The following is a 27907-nucleotide window of genomic DNA, read 5'->3' on the forward strand; positions in this document are numbered from 1 at the left end:
AAATGCTGGCTTATAACTTCAAGGACTTATTTATGAAACATTAATCTTTTATTTATAAATACACAATAAAATAACTTACAATGAAATTCAAATATTAATCGGTTTTATCTACGATAAGTGTCAGAGTTATAGAGGCCGGTATTATAACCTTACAAAGTTAAGAGAAAGGATTTCGATCACAAAATTTGTTTTCATTATTTATTGTAATTTATGCATTATCAAAAAATATTTCAGCCGCGGATCACCTACGCCGTGGTTAAGGAGTTTGGAACCCGATCACCGCGGCTTCATGGCCCTACACTGTAGTTGATACACTCCAGCTGTGACATTACGCCAGTGAACAAACAGACCTGAAAATAGCTTTGTTTGATTAAATTTGGCTAAACTCAAAAAAAATCTCAGACATGTTGTCTCTTTGTTTTTAATAAATATTATATATATATATAGAGAGAGAGAAAATTAGATAACTCATTTACAATGGCAAGCCTAGGAAAATGCAGACACCTTCTTTTCCTCCCTTCAATCATCAACCTTTCTCTCTATCCCTTGTAAAGTAGAATTGTACAGCCATGTTTACATATTTATACTCGGATATATTTCTGTACGAATTAAAGTTACTTATTAAAATGTTCGTTCGGTAGTAAGGCTCACACCGGATGAACACTATGGATCCAGAAGGATGCTAGTTTTTCTCTACCTAAAGTACTTCTAAGATTGGTAGAGAGAGTATGTGTGTAATGGCCTGGTGGTGAGTTAATAGCTTTTCCTTTTCGTGTTGATTCCCCTACTTCTGGCAACTCTAGTTAGGGGGAGCCACTGTCACGTTTTCCGGCTTTGCGATCGTCAAAGAAGACCTGCCTTTTCGAATGCGAATTTCTCCATCGTCGCCACGTGACCAGACAATCCTAGCTGCATCTGGAGCAAAATGGATTCCATGTTTGTCTGGCGGGCTTTCTCAAGGAATTCCTCATTTGAAATGCAGCCTGGCCACTTGATTCCCATCATGGGTCGCACACGTCGAGGTGATGGAAATACCTCAACGGTCTGGCTTCTTCCTGTTGAGCAAGGAAGACTTCGTGCTCGACATGAGAAGCGGAAGTGAATGCAGAAGCTTTCTTTCAATGCGTCTTCAGTGCCATGAAGAATCATGCTAAAGTAGATGAAGAATACCACTAGTGCGAAATGGCATTGAGAGTGAGCACTTCTAGGGGAAGATAAGCTCCCAGGGAACCGTAGCACGTTACCGCGGCCATTCTAGTCCTCATCCACATGATGCCAACAGGACCCGGATCTTATTTTGCATCTGCATGCAACGGTGTGAGAATAGCTTCCAGTCTTAAATACCAAAACTGTCGTTGATGCCGGTATATCTATGAGGAATAGATTTTCTCTTTCTTTAATCTTTTTTTTTTTTTATCTTTTCCGTTTGATTTTTTTCCATGCGTCTTGTGTCTTTCTTTCTCCATTTTTGTTCCTTTTGAAGAATAAAGATAGTGACCAGTCACCGTATTTTAATTTTTTAATTTACGAAATGGTAACCGTCCCTGGGAGGAGCCACAGGGATTCTCGTGTCTTTTTGGGGCCTGGATTATTTTCTTGTCTGGCTAGCAGGTGTCTGTGACAGCAATTTTTTTTTTTCTTTAGAAGCTGCTGGCCCCACCAGTCTTGTCGCTCCCTAGTTGATAAGCAAACAAGTGTGCTAGTGATTTCCAGGAGCGATGCATTCAGCTCTGGTTATTATTCTCCGTGATCAGTACTAGCGATCTTGACAAGTTTCTTTCTGATCACAGGATAAAAACTTTTCCATTACTTATTTTTTGTTGGCGGGTGAAGAGGTTACTCCTAGTGTCTTCTATGGAAACTCGCCATGTTTGACAACTCTTTTGGGCCTGTCTCTATATCTGTGTGTGTGTGTGTGTGTGCATTAGCATGCATGCGGTCGTGTGTGTGTGTGTGCTAGCGTCTGTCGTTTCTTTTGTTCTTCATTTTTTAATTTTGTCTTTCTATTTATTGCCTGGTCTTTTTCTGTCTTTCTCTTCTTTTATATTTTCTTTTTTTTTTTTTTTTTTTTTTTTCTTTTATTCGGAATATATTTCTCTGTTCTCCTTTTTTTATTCCATGCAGTATGAGCTAACCCTGAATTATTCATCGTTTTCGCGAAAGACATTTTAAACCAGGTTCAGGGTAAAAACATACCCAGTCGACATTTGTTCTAAAAGATTGCTAGAATATCGATAAGAAACTATCCCAAGAGAGTTTATCCCAGAATTGGTCTTCTCTATAAAGACAAACTCATTCTCTCTTGATGTAGCTGACGACCAAGATAATCAGAGAGTTTGTAGTTTCTCTGCAGTTCTCTAGATGAGAAAGTAAGAAAAGCAGCAATCTTCCCTTCGACATTTTCTTTCTCCTGCAGTTGACTAACTGGTACAGTTTGAAGGAGATGTCGATCCCTATTAATGGGCAACTGAAATGGAATCCAATCTACAAGTCCGTCCACCCTTGTGCGAGAGAAGAAGGTTGTACTGTCTCAGCTCCTCTCGAACAAGAGGAAATGCAGTTAACTCTGGTCGGTGAAAATTCTAGAATGTTAGACATGCAGCCTGTTCATATTTATCAGTTTAGCAAACATGGTGACATTAGAAAAGAGACAAGAATTTCAGCTGTACAACTGGACTTGTTGGTAAACTGGGTTATCTCCCCACCCAGCCACCCGACACACCTCCCAGCATCCTTTACGTCAGATTATTTCAGGGGGGAGCAATTTGTGCTCTCATTTATGTCCGATCGGCGAGTCCAGCGGGTGTCTCGGCAAGCCTTTTACTGCTGTACTCATCGCAGCCTGGCCGCAGGAAAACAAAGTTTATCGACGCAAAGCAAGACATTACTTTTCTCTGCCACTGTCTGTCCTTCCATTCTGCGGTCCTCAACACACTACCAGTCCTTCCCCCCCTACCCCTCGTGTCCATCCATTCTGCCGTCCTGCACACAAACCAGTCTCGTTATCACCGTACACTAGGTCCCGTGACTCCCTGATTCCTTGGCCCCTCCGCGCGCCTTGCCAGGGAGACATGGCCGTTTTACGACCTCTGCCAAGGCTTGCTGGATCTTAATTTTCTGATTAACATTATAAAAACCGGCTGTGGGCGCTGCAGCGGTTAAGTATAAAACCAGCAGATCTTGGCCTTCCCCTTTACCATAAGAACCAGTTCTATGCTTTAATAAATCCGCAAACCGGAGTCTGAGTGTTTACTCGGGGTTATTTTTTTTCCCCTGAAAGAGTTTGCTTTGGTTTAACTGTAGTTAGCAACGGAGGAGAGAAAAAAAAATGGAGACAGAGGAGAAGAGATTGGGAAAGTCTGGAGTTGTTGGGGGAGATTATACCACGCACGTCCTTGCCGAGACTTCGAGAGCTCTCTCGTAACTAACATTTTGCTTAAAACTTCTCGCGGTGAAGCCGAGGAAAGAAAGGAGATGAAGGGAAAACAGAGATTGAAGGGAAAACAGAGATTGAAGACCTGGAAGACAAAGGACCGGCAGGCATCAGTCTTCGTTTCACGCGCCCTGTCCTCGCCAGGACCGTCCCCGGCCGGGGCGATTAAACCTTTAAGCATCTCCTTGATTCGTCTGCAGTTTCAATTGCACATTCTAGAAGGTCCGGGCGCGATCCAGCCCAGTTCGTGACCTGCACTTCAAGTATCGTTTTGTTTTCCTCTCACTGGATGGTCGTATCAGGAAAGGGGGAGGTTGGGGAAAGGGAGGGTTAGGGGGAATAGTTTGCCTTAATCCTCACGCAACTGAATTATTTGATCGAGCAGGATATACCTTGTTAGGTCACGCAGGTTGAGGGGTAAGTGTTTTATCTCTAGGCTTGTTGGCACGTTTTCGGGTTTCTTCTTTGAGCATCTCGTTTGCCTTCAAATGTTCTTAGTCTCGAGTTCGGCATTTCGTGAAAAGATTTCCTTTTGATGTGTCATTAACATGGTGTCTTCAAATAACGAAAACTTTAATCTAAAAATATACTTTAAATATGTTTCTTTTAACAAAACTATGACAAAAAGTTTTCAAATAGATCGATTATTGTTTACTTCAAAAATTGTACTTTGTATTATGTGTCTGTGAGAGAGAGAGAGAGAGAGAGACCTATCAAAGTTGGGACTAATATACTGCAGCTATACTTTTTTATTTAAATTAAAAGAAAAAACTTGAGACACATACTCTCGTCTGTTTTAATTACACCTACACCCCTAATACAAAAGCCATAAAAATAAACATTTCTCTAAAAATATATATATATCACAGGTTGTTCACTATCTGCTATTTATAAACTATGACAAAGCCGAAAAAAATGTTAGGGATCGCACGCCTGAAACGGCTGATATCTATTTAGCTGTTATTTCATTATCTCGAATAGAAATAAAATAGAAATAACCACTTCCTCTGTTCAGCTGCTTATGAATTGTGACAAGCCCCTGTTATAAAAAATTGCTATGGATTCTACACCTTGAAAGGATTAGATCCATTTAGCTGTTATTTCATTAACTGTTCTTTTGCTCTCGTAAAAAATAAACACTCGATTCCTGAAAAATCTCAGGACAGCCTTTGAACTTTTGAACCCCGCCCACCACATAATATCAAGCACAGTCAGTAAATGAACTTTCATCACACGTCCTGTCAATTTGTTATTACTTATTTGTGCAAGATAAAAGAGCATAATTCTTAGAGTAATAGTCATTGAAAGGAAAATATTAATAATGCATCATGATTAAGAACACTTTTGCATTTTTAAATTCAGGTGATTAGTTTTATCTTTCCGGTAAACACGCATACACACACACAGACCCACGTAGTCGAAATGACAGAATAAAAACATGTACATGTTTTCGTGTATCCGTGTAGATATGTCAACGTGTGTATGCTGAGGTCATTTCATTGGTTTGCAGAGATAAAGTGCCAATCAGATCCTTACATTTTCACAAAATTTCATAACTCTTAACAAGCAAATAAAAACCATGAAACCACACAATCGCTTCAGACCTCACTGTCAAAACCAATTTCCATTAGAAAATTTTCAAACATCAAACAGCAACTTTTTATAGGCATCTCGTTTTCAAAACATAGTTCACAGCAGTCAATGGATCCTGCAAGCTGTTCCGACGCCCACGTAGAAAGAAGATGGTTTCAATGAATTTAGCAGAAAATATTCTCTCTTTGAAAGAAATTCATTAAATTATTTTTCTCCCGCTGTCTCTTTGCCGCCGGGCTTGGATGCAACACCCGTGTTTTAGTCTCAGCACACAGGCAACTCATGCGCAACAGGATAAGTTTCCATCGGTTTGGGGGGAAAAAGTAGACAAAACACTGCGCCGGCGCCAACTGCTGCTGGGATCTCATTTCCTGTTTTCCGACTTTTCTAAAGAAGGTCGGTCAAGCACCTGGCATAGGAAGAGCAACGATTCTGCACTCGATTCTGACGCTAGCCGTTTCTTCATCCGGGTAGCTTAAGTCAGGACCAGCAGAGGGACGCATCCTGTGTCTCATTTTGAATCCGGGGAGCCAGCTTAGGGACCTTATAGATCTTAGGCTATTACACGACACAACTTTCAGCTGAGCCGGTCTTTCAGTGTTGCGGAAGAGCCATTGTCGAGGGCTCTATCGCCAACTTCCCACTACTGATTCAGCTGCTTCTTCGATGCTTTTTTCACCGGTGCGTCGCCTGGATGGCCTCGGGTGTCCATTACGGACCAATTTGGGCCATTCCTTAGCATCTCTGCTGGTAACACGCAGACTCCATTTTCTCCCTTCTCTCCTCGTTACAGAATGGTGGTTCTTGCTCGGCCGTTCGTTAGTGACGCACCGTGGCGCTGTTATAGCCTTGCTGAACATGGCCGAAAATGTTGCCTCCCTCCAACTTCCGTTTTATCTTTCGCGCGTAAGATTCAGAATCAAAGAGAGTTCCACGATTCTTTGATACAGCCCACGTCTCTCCCACTATCATGATTGACAGATATCTGTTATTTTCAATTTAATTTTTGAAATCTTGAAACCTTCACCCACTCCTCACCTCCCTTCCATCTCAGCCAGAAGTCAGAAAAAAGTTAGAACATTTGCGTTGAAGTTCATCTTCTTGGCTGGATGCATTCATTTTTTTGTGCAACAAAGAAAAAAAGCAAGAAGAAGATTATGAAGACCTCAAAATATCACAGGCTTCATTAGCAGATGGCTGACAACAGGAAGTGTAGGTTGAACAAATATTATGAATGACATCTGGTGGAAAAGGCGAGCTGATCTCCCGTGTAGTTATTCAAATGTCGTATTTCTACAATTAGCAACACTGTTTTGCAGCTCGGATTTTTTACATTTTAAAATCTTAAATTCACTTTCGATACTAAGGCTTCCTTTTCACGACGACAAATTAGTTTTTAAAATGTAAAAGCATTGGTTATGCGTGTAAATTAGCTTGGAACATGGCGCTTATTGGTAAACATAATGATCAAGTCCATAGAAACAATAATTGTATTTCATTTGTTTCTTTAAAGTGCGCTAAAAATTTCTGATTTGTATTCGAAACCCTGCGAAGAGGCCCGAAGAATTTAGTTTTGATATTATCAGTTGACAGAAGCTGTTTTCCATTGATCTTTGAAAATGTAAGAGGAAAGGTGTGACGATCTGATTGCAAGACTGTGAAGAGGATTTGCTCTTAGGCAAACATTTTTGCGTGTTCCCGAGCTCGCCAAATAGATTCTGCATCCTTTGGAAAAACTTTTTTTTCCCCTGTAAGGGATCCCCTTTAAAAATGTTGTCATTATTTCAACAAGCATTTTTGTGCAGCTAATATTTTACTCTTCCAAAGCACGGAGAATGTGCGAATATTTTTTGTTGAGACTAATAAGAACTAAAATTACAAAGAATTTAAAGCTACTCACTATCATTTATTACAAAAATTTCATCAACTTTTTCAATGACAGGAGATTTGTTTCTGGTGTGTTTATTAAACACAGGCTTTACAAGTAAATGTATAAGAGGCTGTCTCATCTTTCACTTGTCACATCTCACATATCAGGTTCATAATTACATACTAGCGCGTATGATCCACACCGGAATTAAAAAGTGGAATTTTTCCATTTGTTTTCAAAAATCTGCTACAATACAAAACTTGTGCTTCCATCTGTGAGCTCAAAGCTTCTGTTACCGAGCAAAACTTGTTAAAAATCACTGGAATGAGCTCAACACCAAATCCTATTATCTCAAATCTTGGAGAATTTCTATTCTCAGCAATAAGGAGCCTACAAGCATGGCTACAAAAATAATTCAGCGACACAAATATCTTGATAGTACACAGGCTTTAGCCAATGGAAAGCTGAGACGAATTCTTAAATATGTTTATCCGTAAACAAGCGTGTTATTTTTACACCTATGTCTACAGAATGAGGAGAGATTATTCACCAACATTTGGGGTAAGAGTACCTGAGCTTATTCTGGTGATAAATAACAAATTTTGCACTAAACTAGTCTTTTAAGCTCAGAGGTCACTCGGTGCATAGTAGGAAAAAAGTTTAAAAATCTACAATTGCATTTCTTTCAAAGTTGTCATCCAGACTCTCATGTCATGTTCTTCTTGATGGTAAAGAAACATTACCACTAACAGAAATCTTTTTAACCTCTCTGTTCCTGGCATTCGTCATTTGTAGGGTTCGTGAATGCATGTTTCCTGTTCTTGCCCAAGGTGCATTGCGAGTAAATTTATGTCCGCAGCATCCAGTGGAATCGAACCTGGTTAGAGACGGTCACCTGATATTTCGTCAAACAGAACAATTTTGTGCCTCGCTCCAGTCCAACGTTTTGCTGAACTTTTTCTTTTCCTTTAGCGGACATGCGCATTCACAATTTTATGCTCGGAGTCGCCATCGTGGCGAGTTCAAAGAAAGGATCGTGACGTCATCATGGCCTGCAGTTTCATCCGCCACGTGACGCGCACAAAGGGAAGAGTGATGGGCCCTTATCTGTACGTGCTTCTTCCAATTGTTCAACTTAGTTAAAGTATTCTGGTTTATTGTTGTGATTGAACCAATATTTCTTTTTATTTTCTTATTTCATCCTTACTTGAAAAAATCTTCGCTTTCCTTGTTGTTTACTTTCGCCTTCTGTATTTCATTCGGAACAAGATTGAGGGCCAACGATTAGAGGGAAGAACAAAGGAGAATGTCTATTATTGTAATATTTAAAATTCATTGGGTCAAATATCCCGAATGTTGCATTTTGAGAATAAACATTCCTTTAACCGAATTATGCTTTTCTGCAAGTTCTTCAATGCATCATCGTGATCTTTCTCATTTGAACTCTGCACATTTTTGTTTTTATTTTCCAAAGAAGAACAAAAGACGACAGAGCACTATATCACTTTCCAGTCCTCTATTGAGCTGAAAGGCTTTTTCGCATTCTTAACTATTCCGTTCCCAGGAATTCTTATTCTTCCTGCTGTGCATTATCCTAATTGCTTGGCTCATGAAAAACCAGCTTGTCTTTACACTAATCCTATCCACTACATTGAGCAGAGAAAGGAAAAAAAATATAACTGACTGCCTTTTCCTTTTTTAAAAGAAGCTGTGGAAACAACATTCGAAATTTTTAACATAGCGGGCATATGCTGCGATACGAAATTATGTTTGATTTTCTGCCAGGCTGACCTGTCAGACTAGACACAGCACCTAATCCCGATTCCATTTCAAAATTGCTGGTCTACGCATCTCTTGGGTGCTGGGGATGTATGCACATGCTGCGATGAAAAAGCTGAGGGTTGTCGAGGTCTGCCAAGGCAATCACATCACTGGAAGGGCCTCCTAGACACCTTCACTTCTTGGGCGGAGGCAGGACGGCAAGGAAGCGTCTTGTGTTTGCCTTCTCGCTCCGCCATTGACCAGAAGCACTTTGAGCAGATGTTTGCTCGGGGGCCAAGTCAGGAAGAGCCTTAGAGCAACCGGGTCCTGTCCGCCTAGCTGGTCGGCTTGATTTTTTTACCCCTTTCGAAAGTCCTCAGAAATAAACCCTCCTTTCTCCCAGCTAATCGCTGGTCCGGCCTTTAAAAAGAAAAAAGTAAGGTGTATGGGTAGATGAGATTGTCATCAAAATGTTTTGCTGCGCCGATGTTTACATTAAAACTGTTGCAGTACATTTTTCTAAGAAACCAGATTATTTATTTTGTTTTATTCTGCTTTGCCTTACCTTCTAACAATTAAATGTTTAATCATTTGTAACACTTTCCTTTGAAAGTGGGTTTCTGGAACTTATCTTGACTGGGATACAGGAAATCGGAATCAACCTACTGGCAGTACTTTGCTGATTATAATAAAGGCAAAAGTGTATGATATTTTGAGAGAACCTTTCTTTGGCTGGATAGGGCTGGAATTTTTTTCATTATAAAACTGTTTTGTTTCGTTTCGCTGGACAGGTATCAGAACGTTCTATGAATGTTTTCTGAGCAGATTAATAAGTAATTTGTTCTCACCAGGTTTTATTTGTCTTTTCGTCTTCCAGGAAGTAGCTCCAAAGAATTTTTTTTATAATCCACTTTGTAGGACAGTCTTCTTTAGCGTTTCAACCATTAGAGGCGATGTTGGATGGCGCTAGTGTTGATCAGGTTTCCCTGCATTCGTCAAGTGAGCTGAAAAATCGGAAGTAAAAACCCAGTGCATATTTTAGAAGGTACTCTGAAATTAAACTGAATGATCAGTGGACAGTAGTTCTGTAAAGTGTGAACATGTACGAGTATAAACACCATCGTAAAGCAACTTGACACGAGTAAATAAATTTTTGGGTGTAATAGTCAAGCAAATATTCTAAATTTATTAAAAGTATTAAAAATGAAAGATATGCAGTATATTTTGACGGAGAAGTTTATTACCTTGCTTACTGGCTCGCCGTGCATTTTTATTTCATTTTTCTTAGTTGATTTGGGTTTTAGTAAGAGGAACCGTGACTCAATTTCTTTGTTCTGCAGTGAGATCAAATAATTTACATAAATATATCATCTTTGGTGAAATGGATAATTGATCGTTATCACTCGTTTCGAAAGAAAATATACACTCAGTACTCTGAGAGGTGTAATAACGAGAAGCTTTCATTAATCTTTATAAGCTGGTTCTTTCGATTGTTTGTTCTTTTATGTTTTCTGTCCCCGCACTCTCTTTTTTTGGCTCTCTCTCTCTCTCGCACTCGTTCGCTCCTCAGTTACTTTCCTTTTCCTCACTTCCTTCCTCTATCGTCTATAAATGACTGTGACATCGACAGGATCGCGATGTATACCACAGAACAAAACTCACCAAAGGTTTGCTTAAATGCTTAACATTCTGGCGATAAACATAAGGAATGCCGAGCTCTGTCCACACCATGCCGTGCAAACATCCACATGCGCGTGCGATCTTTTTTCTTCCTCTTCTTCTTCTTTCTTTTACACTTTTCCTGTCGTTTAGCAAAGTGTCATCTGAAGTTGACCTTTCTAGGCGAGCAAAAACTTGGAACCTTGCATGACGCATATTGCTATCTGCATCTTAAACAGCGTCGTAACTCTGCCACATCACAGGGTCAGGCTCGTCTAGTGCTGTCCCCTGAAGATTGGTCACTGCTGCTTGTCTGTCTTTCATGATTCCTCTTGCGACGCCAGCCAAAAGGCAACCTGTAGAAATAAACGCTGGCATCAAAAAGAGGTGAACACCAGCAACAACCTCACTTCAACCGTTGGGAATTTTTTTTTTTTTTCACAGTCGGAGAGAGGTTGGTCTAATTTCGGCGTGTCGAGGCATGGCGTTTTGTGTCCTCTTGCCTCCAAAGTAAATGGGTTTTATGTTCGGTTTTAACCCACAACGAATGCATAATTTCCTCGTTGAAGGTGACGTTCCTTGCGTATAATGCGGTCATTTTTCAAATGGTTTGCTTTTCCAGATGACCACGACTTGCTCCTCACAAGCGGCCAAGCGCTGACCCCTTTTAGTGCTGCTTCTCCATGGTTGCGTGAAACAAGTTGCAAATATTTGTTGCTCGTGCATGGATAGAGCTTATGGAGATGCCTCGCTTACAAAAAGTGCAGACTAGATGGAATGGTCCTATGAAGAAAAAGAGAAGTGTAAATAACCTGAAATGTTTTAAACCTTTCTCTCACTCACCTCCTTCTCAAACGTTGATCAAGCTTCAGGCTGTTAGCCACTCAGTTATTAGTTGGAAAAATGTGAATCTTCCAAATACAACGAAAGAAACGGTTCTACACCGGGTACATTTTTTACAAGGATTTTACATTATATTTTTTACAAGGATTTACAAATATTTTAATGCAGGTATTTTATTCAAAGTTTCTACGAAAATTTCATAATAACAATATTTGCTTAGATGTAAAAATTCACGATACCATATTCACATAAATGAATACACGTGTGACTCCCCTACATGGACTGATACTTCGGTACAAATGTTGGTACTACATTTTTTAAGTATTGTTTATAAGATGTAAACTTAAAGAACTTTTTGTGAAAGTATCAGTTTCAACATTAAAAAGTGAACAACAGTAAAAAAGATTTATTTTATTTTATTTTATTTTATTTTATTTTATTTTATTTTATTTTATTTTATTTTATTTTATTTTATTTTATTTTATTTTATTTTATTTTATTTTATTTTATTTTATTTTATTTTATTTCAATGTTTAGTCTGTTATAAATTGAGTTTCGGTGTCAAAGGTCTATTGAAGTCTTGGGCTTGAAGGCTTGTGGAAAGTGTTGTTGGTAAGTGTTTGAGTTCAAGTCCCGCTAATAGGTGCTCGTTAATACAGCCTCAGACGCCAGGCTCTGTGTCGCCCTGGCAATCGATGTAGTATTGTGCCTGTGTTCTTGTTAGCCTGAGGTTGATTCCAGAAATCCTTACATGGCACATTTTGCGGTAGAAGGAAGACCATTACACCAGACTCCAGTCTAGGGGTCGATGGAGAATTGCAAATCTCTGCGTTAGGGGTAAGTGTTGTGCTACAGACCCCGCAAGACCTCTGAAGAACATCTATGCCATCCAGATGCCTGCATATCGTCATGGGTAAAGCGGTTTGTGGCAGACCCACCCAACTCTCTAAGACCTGCTCTTTACAATGCCTTCCAGAGACAATGGCTGCTCAGTCTAGTCTGGTTTTTTTTTCTATTCTCAAGCGCTGGCAGCAGTCTGTCGTATAATGCGTTTAATACGAAAGGATATCGTTATGTAACCGTTACTGACAATGAGCTCTCTCTCCGTGTGTCTCTGGCTGCTATCTGATAACAAAACATTTTTTACAGTTGCAGACGACAGTGGCTGCGACTACAGACATTATATGGCACTGTCAATGTTTTTCGGTGATTGAACTCATGGTATGAGGAGGTTTTGTTGTTGCTTTGATGTTGTTGAATTCCGGAATGACTATTCAATATTGTTGTCAAAATTCGTTAATGGCTATTCAAATCCAGAAGTCTTCCGACTTATTTATCGAAAAAACGTGTCATTTCTAACTTGCCATCCCCCTTCATTTCTCTCCCCACTTCCACCTTCTCTCATTCTTTTAATCCTGCTTATGAAACTAGCTTTTGTGGGAGTTCAAGACATTTTTAAGAATAGTTGCAGGTATATAGAATTGTAACAGATAAATAGATACCGAAAAAACAAACAAACAAGAAGATAATTATCGTCTCCTATTAAGATTGTAAAAGCATTGGTACGTGTTCGTATAGAATTGTTAATTTGTTCTTCCTCTGTACATTGGTCTTGGAAAGTATTTCTTATGTTTTAAATCAATGTTTATAGATGTTTACAAAGATGCAACTTCTGTTGAACACCCGTTCTCGACTGACATCACCTTAGTCTACATCTGCTCGCTTTTCAACCACACTATCTGTTTTCCTAAACAATGAGATGTGAAAACTACTCATCGCATCTCACCTAGTCGATGACTATCATTGTTCGAGGAGCGGTATAGACGGTTGATAGAGTGTGCATGATAAAAAAAAGAAAAGAAATTAATGCCAGTCTACTCATCAACGGCAGGCGAAGATTGGCATGTCTGATGAAATAGGGTGTTCCATTACACGTGACAGGGGAGGGTTCAAAAAGGCGTGGATCTCCCAAAGCGGACAAACCAGTTTAATTCCACACCGCGTCTCCCCAAAATGTCGGTGCCATTTTTGTTGCCCGAGAAGTTCGATTTTTTTTCATTTTTTTTTTTTAGGAGTTTAAAAGTAAAATGTTGGACCTCAAAAAAAAGAGAAACTCAAGAAATGCACAAACAATTAATTAAGGATGATTAAGGAAAGCAAAGTATCCCTAGAGAAAACAAGAAACTGATGAAGTGCTTCGAGATTCATATCTGTCACTTCTGTTTTTGCTCACTTCCTCACTTCCTCATTTCGTTCTCCTCCTTAACTTGCTGTCATTTGCATTAATCTCAGCCTCCACCGTTAACTTTATTTTTATCCATTTGTATAGGAGATTTTAATTGTTTTGGTTCTTTCGCACTTCGTCGTCCTTTCCGAAATGTTTGCAAATAGGCGCACGAAAACCATTTGATATATATACTACAATTAAATATTCCTTTCTTATTTATTTTCATCTTAGTTTTTGTCCTTCTTTCTTTCTTTCTTTCGTCTTTTTGTTTCATTTCTTTTATTCTGGCTTTCGATTTTTTTCATCCTATCAGTTTTCAGTTTTTTTGATCCATTTCCCAATGTCTCCTTATCCCCTTTTCAGGACACAGTATCCACAGCCTCCAAAATATTTGGACGGTGTGTAAGTGTTGGTGAAGGGTCGCTTGCCTGTTTTCTGAAACAAGATTAGCTAGCCGCGTATACTGAGAGTTGCCAATCAGCCAGTTATTGAAGCAGGATTGTTTGCTCCATAGTAGCAAGGCCATGGAGGCGCTGACCTGAAGACACCTTCTGCGCGCGCAGCTGGTCAACCGTGACGTCGACAACTTGGCAGAAATGAGAAACTGTTGCAAGTGTATGTGTGTTAGTAGTGGTCGTAGTGGTGGTGGTGGTAGTAGTAACCTGGATCTGAATTGATTTTTACGGTTTTATATTTAGTTGAAAAATTATTTGTGTGTTAACAAAACATTGCATGGCATATATGTCTCCAGGTCTCGAGAACGGAAAGTCATCAAGAAGTAAACAAAGTTAATGTCACCCACCATATATTCACTATAGTATATAATATATATATATAGAATATATAATAAATTATAGAATAAAATAAATTACAGTATATAGAATAAATTACTACGCTCATTCGTTGTTAGAATCTAAAAGACGAGGACAAGGTAGAGCTTAATGTTGACAATGGCAAAAACATCCTTCTGTCCATTCATCTATTCATGCATACATAAATATACGAGTAAATGAATAGAGCCAAAAAGGCGTGCACACAGTGTACTTTCCCTGTTGACCAAGCTGATGGTCGGACTCCAAAGAGTGTTGAGAAATTAAGGCAGTGATGCAGAGGAGGAAAAATAGTCCTGAAATAAGTTGGGTCCGAACATCTTTGACCCCAAAGCTACCTTTTTCGCATACATACTTTCATAAATACCTCTTCACTTAAGAAAAATACAGATGTTAAATAAATTCATTTAAAACAGACGTGTTTTTTAGGTTACAACTGTAAGTCTACTCCTGTTTCTCCTCCATCCCCTTCGAGACCAAAACCATCAGAACGCAAGGCGTTCATTATCTCACAAATAATGGCCTCCACTCTTCTGAAATGAAGGGCAGCTGCAGGGCACTTTTTAACGAAACTATGGGACTCCTCATTTTAACTTGAAGCGACACCGCCGTCATTCTGTCTTGCACCCATCTGCAACAGACACCTAGATGTCGCTGTAATTGTTGTATTTACTTGTAGCATCATACTAATGAGATGTCAGTAATATTTCTAGTGCTCCATCTGGTGACTGTAATCACGGAGTTCAGCCAGTCAGTGAGTTCCTGTCGGCTCCGAGCCAAGATTTTCCCGGATGTAATGTAATTCAATTCAAGAGCCCAAGTCCACTGGAAGAAAATGACTTGCAGCGTTTTGTTTTATAGTCAGTCGGTCGTCCCTTGACCTGAACCTGAGGTCGTGGAGAGCTTCGCGCATGATGTTCTCCAAGAAGGTATTAATAGGGGACATCCTTGACATAGCCTTTTATGGTTGAAAAATAAGCTTCTATTTGGTTGTCACCAGTCCTGTACTCGTTGACCTATTGCACAGCGTTTCGATGACTTGAACGAGGCCTTCTTCGATGTTGAATTTTCTTGTCCTATTCCATAGCTCCTCGTGCCAGACTCCACCAAATGCCTTCTCTTGTTTTATAATGCAACCTCTCCAATAATCCTGGAATCTCGTTGCTAAAAATAGCCTATAGACTGCTGGACAGAAATGGGGAGACGGTAACTGTGTCCTGGGGGTAACACGGTCTCGGAAAATCGCGGCGTGGAGACGTGACCAAAGTTTTTAGAGGGAAGCCATGTAAGACAGTGCCACGTGCATGCTGACCCTTTCAAACATTATTTTAGCAGAGGTCAAGAGCGCTCGACAGTCTGCAACTGTCAGTCGTATGATAATGTGGGACGCCTTACAACTGAAATAATTGGTTCCTTCTATAGTTCTCCGAAGACCAGAAGCGATATAGATGCAACTGTAATTTCTTATGATGTTTGCATCTTCCTTTATTCTTTTAGCAGTGAAATCTCTTAAACTAAGGCGAGCAACTGCCAAGCCAGGCTTTTCTATTACCCTGAAGGCTCACCGTGTATTTGGATATTATATTGTAAATTTTGTTTACCCTGTATGTTTATATTGCCTGGATAATATCAGTTGCAGTCCAATGAACGGATGTTTTTTCGCCTGTGATGTCTTCGTGTGTTTTCTAACAAGAATGACTTTTGGGTTTATTACCATTTTAAAAATAGTTGCTTCGCTTTTTATTAACGGTGAGCTTTGGCGATGAACACTTTATGCAAGAAACAAATAATTTATAAAAGACCATTGTCATGTGGACATTGTCAAAAATGCATGCAGGACCATGTGTAGGGGGCAACGGGTTATGTACTATGTATATGCCAGTACTTAGTGCATCTCTTCTTATTTTTCTCCTAACACTGAAGCAAAAATACACAATCTGTGCTGCTCTGGTACCGAGGTAGGTGTTCATACCTTCCCTCATCGACTCTCACTGAGAGGGAGCAAGGAGAGGCGACAAAAATCGTTAGGGGCCTCCGACTGGGACCCAAGTTCAACGCACAACGATAGGTTCCGTCTACAGCCTGGCGGCTAAGGTGTAACTTTTGATTAAATAATTTGCCCAAAGGGGTTTTCTTTTCATGGCTGACAGAAACAGTATCGATTCTCCTAGCCAGGAGTTAGGACGAGGTCCCGCATGTTTGGCTTTGCCCTGATATGAAAATGTTCAGCGATGGCCTGAAAATGCACTTCGTGTAACTTTAGAAGTGTTTTCTGTTTAAATGTCGGTTGTGAACGTAACGACAGAACTTTTTTCCTGTGGACTATGCTCACATGACATCACATTAGACAGGTTGTTCCCAAAGGTGTTCGCTGTAAGTTGTTTAAATGTCGGTCTGCCTCTCGCTCACTTTCTTTGTGACCTGCGTCTGACCGACTTTCTCGACCGTAACTTCGTTCAGTTCACACCTTACCAGACGGTTCATCTCTTTAGTCGCTTAACCTATTATATGATCTGACCACACACACCAGAGGCTAGCTGTAGGAGACTACACAAGAAGTTTTAAAAAAGTGCTAAAATGAACTCCCTGCAGTTGTTTTGATTAATGGTTGTGGTACAGAGGTGAATGCAATCATCTCTTCGACTGTCTATTTGATAAAAGTAATAGCTGAACATTTACACTTATGAATGAAGGTAAAAATACATCTTTTGGGAATGGTGGGTCGCAATCACAAAAAATATCTCATTGGCTATGTACTATGTGCCTGTTCATTTTTATTTTTGTTTTTTTGGGGGGTTTTTTTTTTGGTATGTCTGTGCATGTCTTGTGCTGTACATTTGTCTAGTTTATAAATGATCAACAGACTTGTCAGTTTATAAATATATAACTGGTCCATAGGTTAGTCCATATTTTTTCATAGATTATCATATGGATTAAATGTTAATTCTATTATAAAGGTACAAAACAATGATAAAAATTATTGCTCCTTCATTACCCTTTAGACAGATTGTTTCACTACAGATAAACATAGTAAGGCTTTACAGCAAATTAATTGGAAATTTTTTAAAATATCAGCTAAAATAAATATATATCTGACCAGAGAAGAGGTATTCGACAGGCTTCTGCATGTGGTTTACAAATGAACCCATCTAATTTTGTGTTACCGGTACCTCATAAAACCAGTCAACATACACTCGTAGTCTGAAAGAATAAAAAAAAAAAAGTAAATGAGAGCTAGAAAAAAAGACGGAGCTTGTTGACAAAAAAATACCGGAGAATTTCTATCATTAAGATGTCGGGGGATTTTATTTTTGTTTTTTTTGTTTTTTTCTTCCTTAGTTTTGTTTGTCTATTTAAAAAAAATGGAGCGTCGACAGCAATCTTCTTAACTAGGAAAATTACTACAAAAGCTACCCATTTCCAGACATTTCTTGCGCGAGATGGTGTCTCTCAAGACAAATGTGGAGGCCATATTGCTTTGCATGCAGGCTGCGAGGTCCTCAGCGACCGGCGGCTTTGATGCAAGACGAAGAAAGAGCCGACAAGCAGCGCATGGGGCCGCCATGTTCCTCCCTACCCCAGCTCCTCTGACACGCGAGAAAATGAGGAACGTAAAAGTTCGGGGCCGGTTAATAGAATGGCCTGCGGGGTAGGAGGGGGACAAGGAGGGAGGAGGCGATTAGCAGGTTGATGCCAGAGCAGCCATCCCACACCAGCGTTATTCGTCATTGGATGTTGAAGTCACGTGACCCGCCTCGGCTATCACTTTCGTTTCTTGTTGATGAGGACCCTCCCTTCCCCTCATAAGGTCGTTTTCTTGATTAGTTTTTATCGGCGTTTTTCTCTGCGTTGGCGAAGTTCACTTTCTTCGTTCAATCCCTGACACTAAATTACATTCTGGATAATAACTAATTTTCATACTTCATTCTTTTGAAGACGGATACAAACAATTCTAAGAACCACTCCTAAAATTAAAAACTAAATAATAATTTAAAGCTCATTAAAAAAAAATCAAGATATCTGTCGTAGTCTTCTTCTAGACCGTTAATCGCATTCCATCAATGCCACTGTGGTGAAGTAGCAGAATGATGAAGGCATGCATGACTACACATAGCTGGTGGCCCGTATCATCTTGTCCACAATCTCCAGAGAATCCAGAATTGTCCTACAAAGCTTGTGTTTGGTGTACCCACGATGCTCTCTGTCTCTGCTTGTGACATGGCTCTGTCCTCCCAGTTCCTCAGTGAATAGAGTGTAGGCAGGTGACCGTATATTCCATGTTTTCAACCAGACTGCAGCATACTTCTTGTCCCTCTGTCCATATTCCATCAAAATCTCAGCGTTCTTAGTCTAATTCTACAAATTTTGTGATTCCTCATTGCGAACACAAAACTCGGAGACAGCGTTCTGTTGGCCTTAAAGTCGGGAACAAAATATATTGTCCAATGGTGGAAAGTTCTTTTATACAATCTGTACGCCAACCCAGACAGAAACACTTTTTATGTCTAGTGTTTTATACTTTCTGGATGGACTGGTCTGTTGGTCATACAAATGTTGATGGTAATACGTGAGGCTTTGTATTAATATATAACTATATACTGTATGTTCGTCTGTGTATGTGTGTGTAATTTCTTATACATATTTAACATCAGACATATATATATATAAGAGCTTACACGTGGTAGGCTATCTCATCAGGAAGAGTTGTGTGCGTCATAAATAATGGGTAAATGGATGGATTTGACGGATGGCTTTAGAATTATTGATACATTTTAAAACAGCCAAACACTTTTGAAATTAAATTTTACATTTACGAGTGAAATAAAAAGCGCTCCCTAGGATACTAATGTAAAAATGAAACCTTCGCACGTCTCTAACATGGTTCCCAAGGGAAACTCCTCTTTAAAATTCGATAATCTCAAGGGAATTCACTCTAGTGATATGCCAAAAAACGCGGGCAAGAGTGGCTTCTCCTGGGAAAGAGAAAAACCCTTTAGACATCAGCTAGTTTCCTGCATCTTAGACATTTGCGTAGAAGCTGACATGCGGACAAAGGCCAGGCCTACCCTGGTTCATTTGGGCGTGGACAGGGTACGCTGGACATCCTGTCCAAGTGGCCATGTTGCGGCTACGCATGCGTAAATGATGCTGCTTGTATGGCCTGTCCAATCTCTAGTGGCTCCATGTCTGCCTAACTTTTGGTATTCAACTTTCTGTTGCTGATTGCTTCTGACTGTGACTTGACATTTTTAGACGGAATAATTTCACGTGAACCAGTCGAAACAAATAAAATTACCCAAGCTGTGCTTAACTTCGAATCCTTGGAGTTTTTGTATCTCGTCCATATTTTCGGGTTTGCTTCAGCTGTATAAAAAAATTTTTTTTTGACTGTTATTTGCTTCTGGGGATAGGATGATAAGGTTGTTTTGTTTTTCTTTTATTTTTTGGATGGGCTTACGTTCCTTGTTTTTATTTTTTATTATTTTTTCTTTCTATTGTTTGATGTTTCTTGTTGTATTTTTTTTAATCGATGTATTTTCCCCATAGTAAAAAGAGATCCTTCCTACACAATTTGTTTCTACGCTGCACTTTTCTCTGCTTGTAATTTTTATTTAACATGACATTGGCCAAAGTTTATCTATTTCCTTTTCGAGGTTCGTTGCTTTGGCTGACTTTTGTTTTGCTTATTATTTTCTTTTTTTTAATCTCATGCTGTTGAAGAAAGAAAAAAAATTAACAAAGGACGGGATTTTTTCCTGTCTTCCTTGTACTGATTGGTTGCTAATACCTCTTTTTTTCTTCAAGCAAAGCTTACTAGGCAGGAGAGGGGTAGGAAGGTTTTTTTTCCTGAGGCTGAAGGCGTTTTTGTTTAAGCTTGAAAAAAAGATCGATTCAGCGATCGCAAACAAAAAGAGACTCGATCTTCGCTACACTCTCTCCTTCCATTTCTAGCCATGAAGCTTGTTTGTTTCTAGGCTAGGAACTGGTTGCTAAGCGTGCTCGTTTGTGGCTGGAGTTAAAGAAAGCCCTACAATGACCAAAAAAAGTCTGCTGTCGTAAGAGGGAAACCCAAGCCACGAGAAAGACGGAGTGCTAAGTCATTACTGCGCCAAACCGCTCCCTGAAGAAATTTAACATAGAGATAGACTGGTATGCAGAGAGAAAGAAACAGATGAGTAGACAAACTCACATAGACAGGGAAATAAAAACCAGAGTGAGGAGGGGCAAAGATAAAGAGAGAGAGACACACACATCGGCGCAGAAACGGAAGCAGGAAGGACTGAAAGAGACCCGAGACAAGAGGACATCAAAGCTTGCTGCTGCTAATTCTGGAGTGCATCTCTCAAGTGCAGCGATATCATCCTCGCGCTCTTCTCGCGAGATTGGGAAACTTCACGCGGAAAGAGCGCCTGATACGTTTGCCATCGCTAACCGAGCGAGATGCGGGCCCAGATATTTGACTAATGAATCTTCTCACCGATGCCGGCCGACTCGCTGTCGAGCAAAAAACTCCTAATGATGAGATTGCTTGGAGTAGCCTCCCTTCTTCTGAACGCTATTTTATTGCTATTTATTGCTGTTTCCGTTATTCCTTATCAACACAGTATATTTTAGTCTCTAGCTGGACTTTAAAAGAGTCTACCTTGAAATGGGGGAGTTATATATTTACAGTGTGTATTTACTAAAGTGTTTGTAGTATCTAGTTATAAGAGCAGATAACTCCTTTCGTTATAATTTTTTTTCTGTTATTCTTCCCCTTTCCAGTGCTTCTAATTGTGTGCATGGTTCAAAAAAATTCTCGTGTGTCCTTTCTATGCTGCTAAGTTTTCAAGTTAAACCCAAAAGTGAGTCTTGATATGTTTATAATCTGTGTGTCTTGAGTCACGTGATCATGTCAGACAAAACTAGAACTCGCTAAAGCTCCAACGAATTGGGTTTGTGGATTAAGGCAATGCCGAGATTTCCAAGTCACGTATACTTGTTTGAGAAAACGTTCTTTTGCCCTCATCCACTGTGCTACATCGACAGGGTCTTAGAAAGTTTGTAATTAATCTCTGCGCTGATTCGCATTCTAAAAAAAAATAAATAAATAACATGAATGAACTCATTGACGATGCCGTAGAAAGACGTTTCCCGTGATTCATTTGGCCATCACGCTCCCATCTCCAGTGGCACTAACTTCGCATGAGGTTTAAGTAATTTCACACCAGCAGAATCGATCAGACACTCGAGTGTTTTGCATAAGCAAATATCCAACAGCAAACAGGACACAAAGGTTATGACGCTGAAGTGGAATAAATCTCTCGGTGCAGCTTTCAAAGACTGGAAACAACAAAAAAAAATGGAAGCTGTCCTGCGCACAACGCTCTTTTCTAGACTTAACGACTGTAATTTGAAAGACAAAGATATCTACGATTTGCGTCAGGACAAGCCTGGTCAAGAATCTTGTTGTCCCGGCGCTCGGCAATTTGTGTGATGCTGGTGAATAAGTCACTCGCATGGGAGAAACTATTTTTGGGACGAAGACTCATCAGTTTGAGTGAAGGCAAATAGTCCACGACTACAGCAAGCCTGAAAAAAGCATGTATGTGGAGTAAGATCCTTTCGTACCGGAGACATGTCTCTGGGGCTGTACAAGTACCACCGGAGACTAGTAGTTACATTGTCACCAGCTGCGGCTAGGTATCAGACAAACGTGAGCCGCTTGACAGCTTCCCCTCTCTTCTCCCTCCTTCCTTTCTTCTGGACTTTTGCCACAGAAACCAGGTCCTCCTGTGCGATGCGCGTGCTTGATTCATGTTGGTCGAACGTTCTACAACCCCTCGTCCCGACAGCCATTTCGCCCAATCAGCGTTACGTCACAGATTCATGACAAATCTCGATGTGATGTAATGCCCAGAGTTCGGGTTTACGTGTGCTCGGGCAAAAGTAATATGTGGTTGTATTGAGTTTTTTTTTTTTTTTTTTGGTCGGGTGTTTGTTTGTGCTAGTAATAGGGGACTGGAGGAGAGATAGTTGTGATTTACCTCAATTTTCCTGAAATAATTCGCTAGTATTCTCTTCCCTGAGCGACGATAAGCCGCTAAGTGCAGGCGATTTCGTGGTAGGAAGAAAGTCGGGTGATTGCTGTGTTGTGAAGAGAGTCAATCTTGCAATAATGTAAATGACTAATTTGAAAGACATGTTTATTTGAACAACTTTTTAAAATACGAACAACATGAACTACTGTGTTCATATAACGAGGTGTCCGGTCACTTAATCCCCAGACACTTCATCCCCGACACGTAATCCCCGACACGTAATCCCCGACACGTAATCCCCAGGCACTTAATCGTTTATAAAGCATTATGTAATGCTTCTGTCAAAGCATTGAATTAGAATACGTCATCCCCACATATTTATTCCTGTACAGAGCAATGTGTGATTTCTGATCACTGATTCTTTTATAAAGCATTGTTTAATGCCTCTATAACACGAACAAACAACTCTGTGGAGGGTTGGCATCACGCCTTTCAATCTCTCTTCTCCTGTCATCACCCAACGATGTGGACATTCCTTGATGGTCTACGTAAGGATTGTCAGCTACACAAGCGTCTGTTCTACAATCATGCGCCGGCACAGAGAAACGTGCAAAGAGGAAATACGCTGAATTAGCAACATTGTAGAGAGATATGAGTCAATGGATTGTCTTCTGTACCTCCGATCATTAGCTTACTTTCATATTGATTAACAGCAATTACCTCGCGAACACTCAAGAACAATTTTCATATCATATTGTTGAAGAACATTAAATTTACTAGCTTATATGAACTTTAACTAATGTTGTAGATGTTCAAATGATGTTGAAGTTAATAGCATGATTTGAATTTGAATTATTTGAATTTCAATTAAATTTTTTGCTGACTTCATAATTTTTATAGTTAAGGATTTAGTTTAGGGATTAAGTGTCTGGGGATGAAGTGCTTAGGGATTAAAAGTCTAGGGGATTAAGTGTCGGGGATGAAGTGTTGGGGATGAAGTGTCTGGGGATTACGTGACTGGGAACCATATAACGAGTATATTAACTTGAATGACTATTTATGTGAACGACTGCACTCTCACAACAGGAGGATGTCCTCGAAATAACTTAAGGCGAGCAATTTATTTAGGTGATTACCGTTTGACGGTAAGAAATATGACAAAGAATTGATTCTATGTACAGTCGAAGATTTTTTCTCCTTTTTTTCTTTTTTTTCTTTTTTTTTTTTTTTTTTTTTCTTGCCGAGGAGATAATTTTGTCATGTCTTGCCTACACACCATGTGCAGAATATTATTTGCATACGTAATAGGCAAGTCTGTTTTAAAGAAAAGTTGCAAAAAAACAGTGACTAGCTTTAATCGTGGATATAAAAAAACTGTAACCAGTTTCCATTTAGAACGGGAATTTATTTATCGGAACGATCGATTTAACTACAGTAAAAAAAAATCTTCCGACAAACGCTTTAACATCGGTTTTTAACCAGTTGAGTTTCTCTCTCTTTCTCTCTAGTGAATCATCTTCCAGAGGCTGGTGACTCAGCCTGTAAATGTCTTTCACGTTGTTTTATTACATACGACATCAAGCAATAATTATATCATGGCTAACACTCCCATAGGAGACTAATAGAGGGGAACCCAAGTTCCTTCTGACACCCATGCAACAGGCTTGGGGACATTGGCGTTAAAGGTTTGTCTAAATAATACACATTAGAACCTTATTTATAAGTTTGTTATTTTTGTTTTGTTTCTGTGATTATTTTTTTTTATTTTGGGGGGATCAATGAATTTTTTGGTCCAAAAATGTGCCCATTCCTGTTAAACTAAAGCTCTTCGCTTAACCCTTGTCAAGCTGGCGCCAGACGGGCAAACTTTTTATGAGAGTTATGTAAATGATTAAGAGCGATCCAAAATGTCTCTCTTCCTTGCTGGTGGTAAAAATTTAATTTGATGTGTTCGACTCTAACCTACACGAAGAACAAAGATGCATGTCAATGGTTCAGGCAGCCTTTCTACTGAATGTTAGCTCACACAACACACACGGCGTGTTCGCTGTAGAATGTTTTCATGACAATCTTGTACAACCCTCCACTGTTTTGACCCTGGGAGTAGAGATAGTATCGCTGGTTAGCAAGATCAAGTTATAGTATGTTTGAACAAAGCAGTCAAGACCATTCTTTAGCTGACACTCCATCCGACTACAAACTTTGTCCCGCGAACAGCGAACTTCATGTCCACTGTCCAGATGGCGCTGGTCTCCATGCGTCCTCGTTTAGCTTCTAGTCTCCAGAAAGAAATCTCGCAAACAGCCATTCATATGAGACATGATCTTTGTTGTATTGAATGTTTCGTTTGTATTGCTGTCACAGCTTCTTGCTCTGTCCTAGTCGGTGTTCTGAATAATAAACAATTTCTTTACTTGCAGCAGAAAAGCCAATCAGCAATAAGAAAAAGGCATCATTAAACAATCAAATTAGGAATCTATCAATGAAACATTATTGGACTGTTTGACGAAGAGATCGTGGATTTGCGCTGAAACGTGGAATATATTAATCTTACTTTAGTTTTGTTGTTGTTTCCGTCCTTATTTTCCTTTAAGGAAAAATTCTGCAAACTTAATTTTTCTAAGGAAATTTGTTAGACTATTTTTGTTTACTTTTAGTGTTTGTTCGCTTATTTCTTTGCTTTTTTCTTTGTTTGATTATTTTTGCTAGCCTTTTACATTTGTTATTTCTTTTATTTTTTTTTTGTTCTTTTGCTTTTATTTCTGTTGTGTTCTTTTATTTTTTTTAATCTTTCTTGTTTTCCTTGTTGTTGTTGTTTTTGTTTGTTTGGTTTGTTGTTGTTGTTGTTGTTGTTGTTGTTGTTGTTGTTGTTGTTGTTGTTGTTGTTGTTGTTGTTGTTGTTGTTGTTGTTGTTGTTGTTGTTGTTGTTGTTGTTTGCTTCCTTCCTTTCACGTTTCTTGTCATTCTCGCTTCTTCCCTTTCTTGTTTCTCATGGAAAACATTTGCTGTAGCCGGGTCATTCTGCCAAACTCTCCAGACTGCTAGAATCGAATGCTGCCTGAAATAATCATCGCCCTGTACACATCAGTCTCCTTTGCCTTAATGCATCTATGAGCCTAATGCGGGAGGAGCTTGCTAGCGTACCTTCGCCTAACCCGATATGACAGACGGTGAAGGAAGTGGCCAACCCTGCCGAGCAAATCACGCTGATTGAGCGATTTGCGCTTAATAACGAGCTCTGCGCTCCTCTCCCTTGCTTGATAAAGCAACGGGAGTGGTCTCCCTGTAACCTCGCTCGCGAGACTTGCTGGAGAGTTCGCTCGTGGCCGCCCCTCATCAGGCGACGGTAACGCAGTTAGGTCCGTCACTGCACATCGACCCACCCGGGGGGTCCCAGCTACCCACAGACCGGCCACCTTCCACTGGACTGAAAATGCAGGCGCGTACATACACGTAACGAATCCTAGCCTCGGCTGTCAAGTTTGTCCACCCCGTTGGCACCCTCACTTTCATCCCTTATCAGCCGAGAGAACAGTCGGAGACATAAACACGTACAACCCCCTTCTCTCTCTGTCTCTCCATCCTCACCCCACCCCAAACCTTCCTCCCAAACCATCCCAAATAAGTTGGCAGCATTATTCTGGAACACCGCTCGGGTCTACTGTGATGACTGACGAATAGAGGCGACCCGCGCCCTCGGGGACGACCAATCTCTATAGACGTTCAAACAGCATGCCAAGACGAAGCATTAAACGATCGCTGATGCGAAATAAATTTTTAAAGCTCGCCCACACAAGTCTCATTTTCTCCCGCAGTTCATCGCGCTCTGATGTGCAGCCCTGACAGTTGCACTTTTTCCCTCCGCTAAGGCTGACATAACCACCCCTTGATTATTCGGAGGCTGCGAGCAATCTTTGGCTCAGCCGGCTTGTCGGCAAACTGGGAATTTGTTGTTAAAAATGAGCGCCTGTCAAATTATCTGGGTACCCACTCAAGAGTTTCTTTTCGCAGTGCTTGCAAGAATCAAACTAATTCGCTTATTGCAAACTTGATTATCTTTCCCTCATGCCAAATGGTTTACGTCGATGTCAAAAAAAGGAAAGTGGCAGTCTAGGAAGGTCTAGTTTTATATTCTTTCGTACTCATGCTGTTAGTCATTATTTACCAGTAGTAATGATTATGATCAAGCGTGAGGAATGTCACGCAGATGACTGATATGGTTTCGTAAGCTGGTTGTATTAGTTGAGAGTATAATCTGTGACCACACAGTGGTTTTCCATTTATTCATTTTCTCCACCGACTTTCAAAAGTGCAGTCCTATGCTCCTCGAGGAGTAACCAGGACTAAACTAAACTGACTTTCAAAAGGCCCAAAGGAAAAGGAAGCGCAAAGCACTTGAAAATATCTGATTGTACCTACAGTATGTCATAAAATCCAGAGATGCTAACCTACGGTCAATTCAGTTCAATACCTTGCTTTATATATATATATATTTAGTAATATTTATCTTTCTCTGCAGATTTACGAAAATTGATCCATACTGTCTCTCTATCTATCTATTCCTCTTCGTGCATCAGGTTGCACATAAGGCCTCAACCAGAGTCCGCCACCGATGTCGATCGGCTGAAACCCGCTCTAGGTGTCCAGCCCTTTCCCTTCATCTCCCTTTCCACTGTTCTTCTCCAAGTTTCCTTTGGGCGGCCTCGTTTTCTTCGGCCGTCTGGAGTCCATCGTAGGGCGACTCTGGAGAGGTCTGCTGTCTGCTGGCGGAGCACATGTCCAATCCATCGCCAACGCCTTCGTTGAACCTGCGTGGTGATGGACTCGGTTTCAGTTCTTCGGTGGAGTTCTTCGTTGGTGATGGTGTTTGGCCAAAAGATGTTAAGTATGCGCCTGAGGCATCTGTTTTGGAAGACGTCAAGCTTGTTACTGATGGTTTTGGTCATCTTCCAGGATTCTGATCCGTAAAGGAGGGTGCTGATCACATTTGACTTGAAGATTCTCAGCTTGATCTTCTGGCTGATGTTTTTTGCCTTCTATGTGCTCATGAGTGAGGCAAAGGCCTGACTGGCTTTCGCTAGTCGGGCTCGAATCTCCACCTCCGCATCCCCGGTGTTTGACATTTTGGACCCAAGATAGGTGAAACTGTCAACTTCCTAAATCTCTTCACCATTTAGTTTGATGCTGTCTTGGACTCTGGCGTTCACTCTCATACTTTTCGTTTTCTTTGTGCTGACCTTCAAGCCAAGGTTTCCAGCTGTTTCTGAGAAGGCCTTTGTTTTTTCCTGCATGTCTTGGTGGCGGTGTGACAGCAGGGCAATGTCATCGGCAAAGTCCAAGTCTTCCAGCGCTGTTGTTGCTGTCATAGTCATGGTCCATCTGATCCCTCTCCTCTCACTGTGGGACCCCGGGGTATGCTTGCCTAGCAAGCATTGTAAGAATAGGGTCCCTGCCATCCAGCCAGGCATGTCGTAAGAGGCGACTAAGGTGGACACCTCACCTAGAGGTAAAATAGGTTGTGGTAGGGCTAACAACCCCACCATGTAAAAAAACAATTATGTTACAGAAACTAAAACCTTATTGTCTGTTCCCTGGTTAATTTTTGGATCTTTTATGTTTGTCCTTTATTACTTATCTTTATAACTGGTTTTTCTTTCCCTTTTCCTATTC

The 27907-nt window shown here is 40.3% G+C and overlaps 1 protein-coding gene across 5 annotated transcripts in view; it reads left to right on the plus strand.

Moving 5' to 3' along the window:
- The window catches only part of LOC112568215 (neuronal acetylcholine receptor subunit alpha-10-like), an 88832-nt gene that overhangs the window by 41343 nt on the left and 19582 nt on the right, over positions 1-27907 (plus strand). The gene's annotated exons all lie outside the window — the stretch shown is intronic.

The sequence above is a fragment of the Pomacea canaliculata genome, linkage group LG1, assembly GCF_003073045.1.
Source record: "Pomacea canaliculata isolate SZHN2017 linkage group LG1, ASM307304v1, whole genome shotgun sequence".
Taxonomy (NCBI): Eukaryota; Metazoa; Mollusca; class Gastropoda; order Architaenioglossa; family Ampullariidae; genus Pomacea; species Pomacea canaliculata.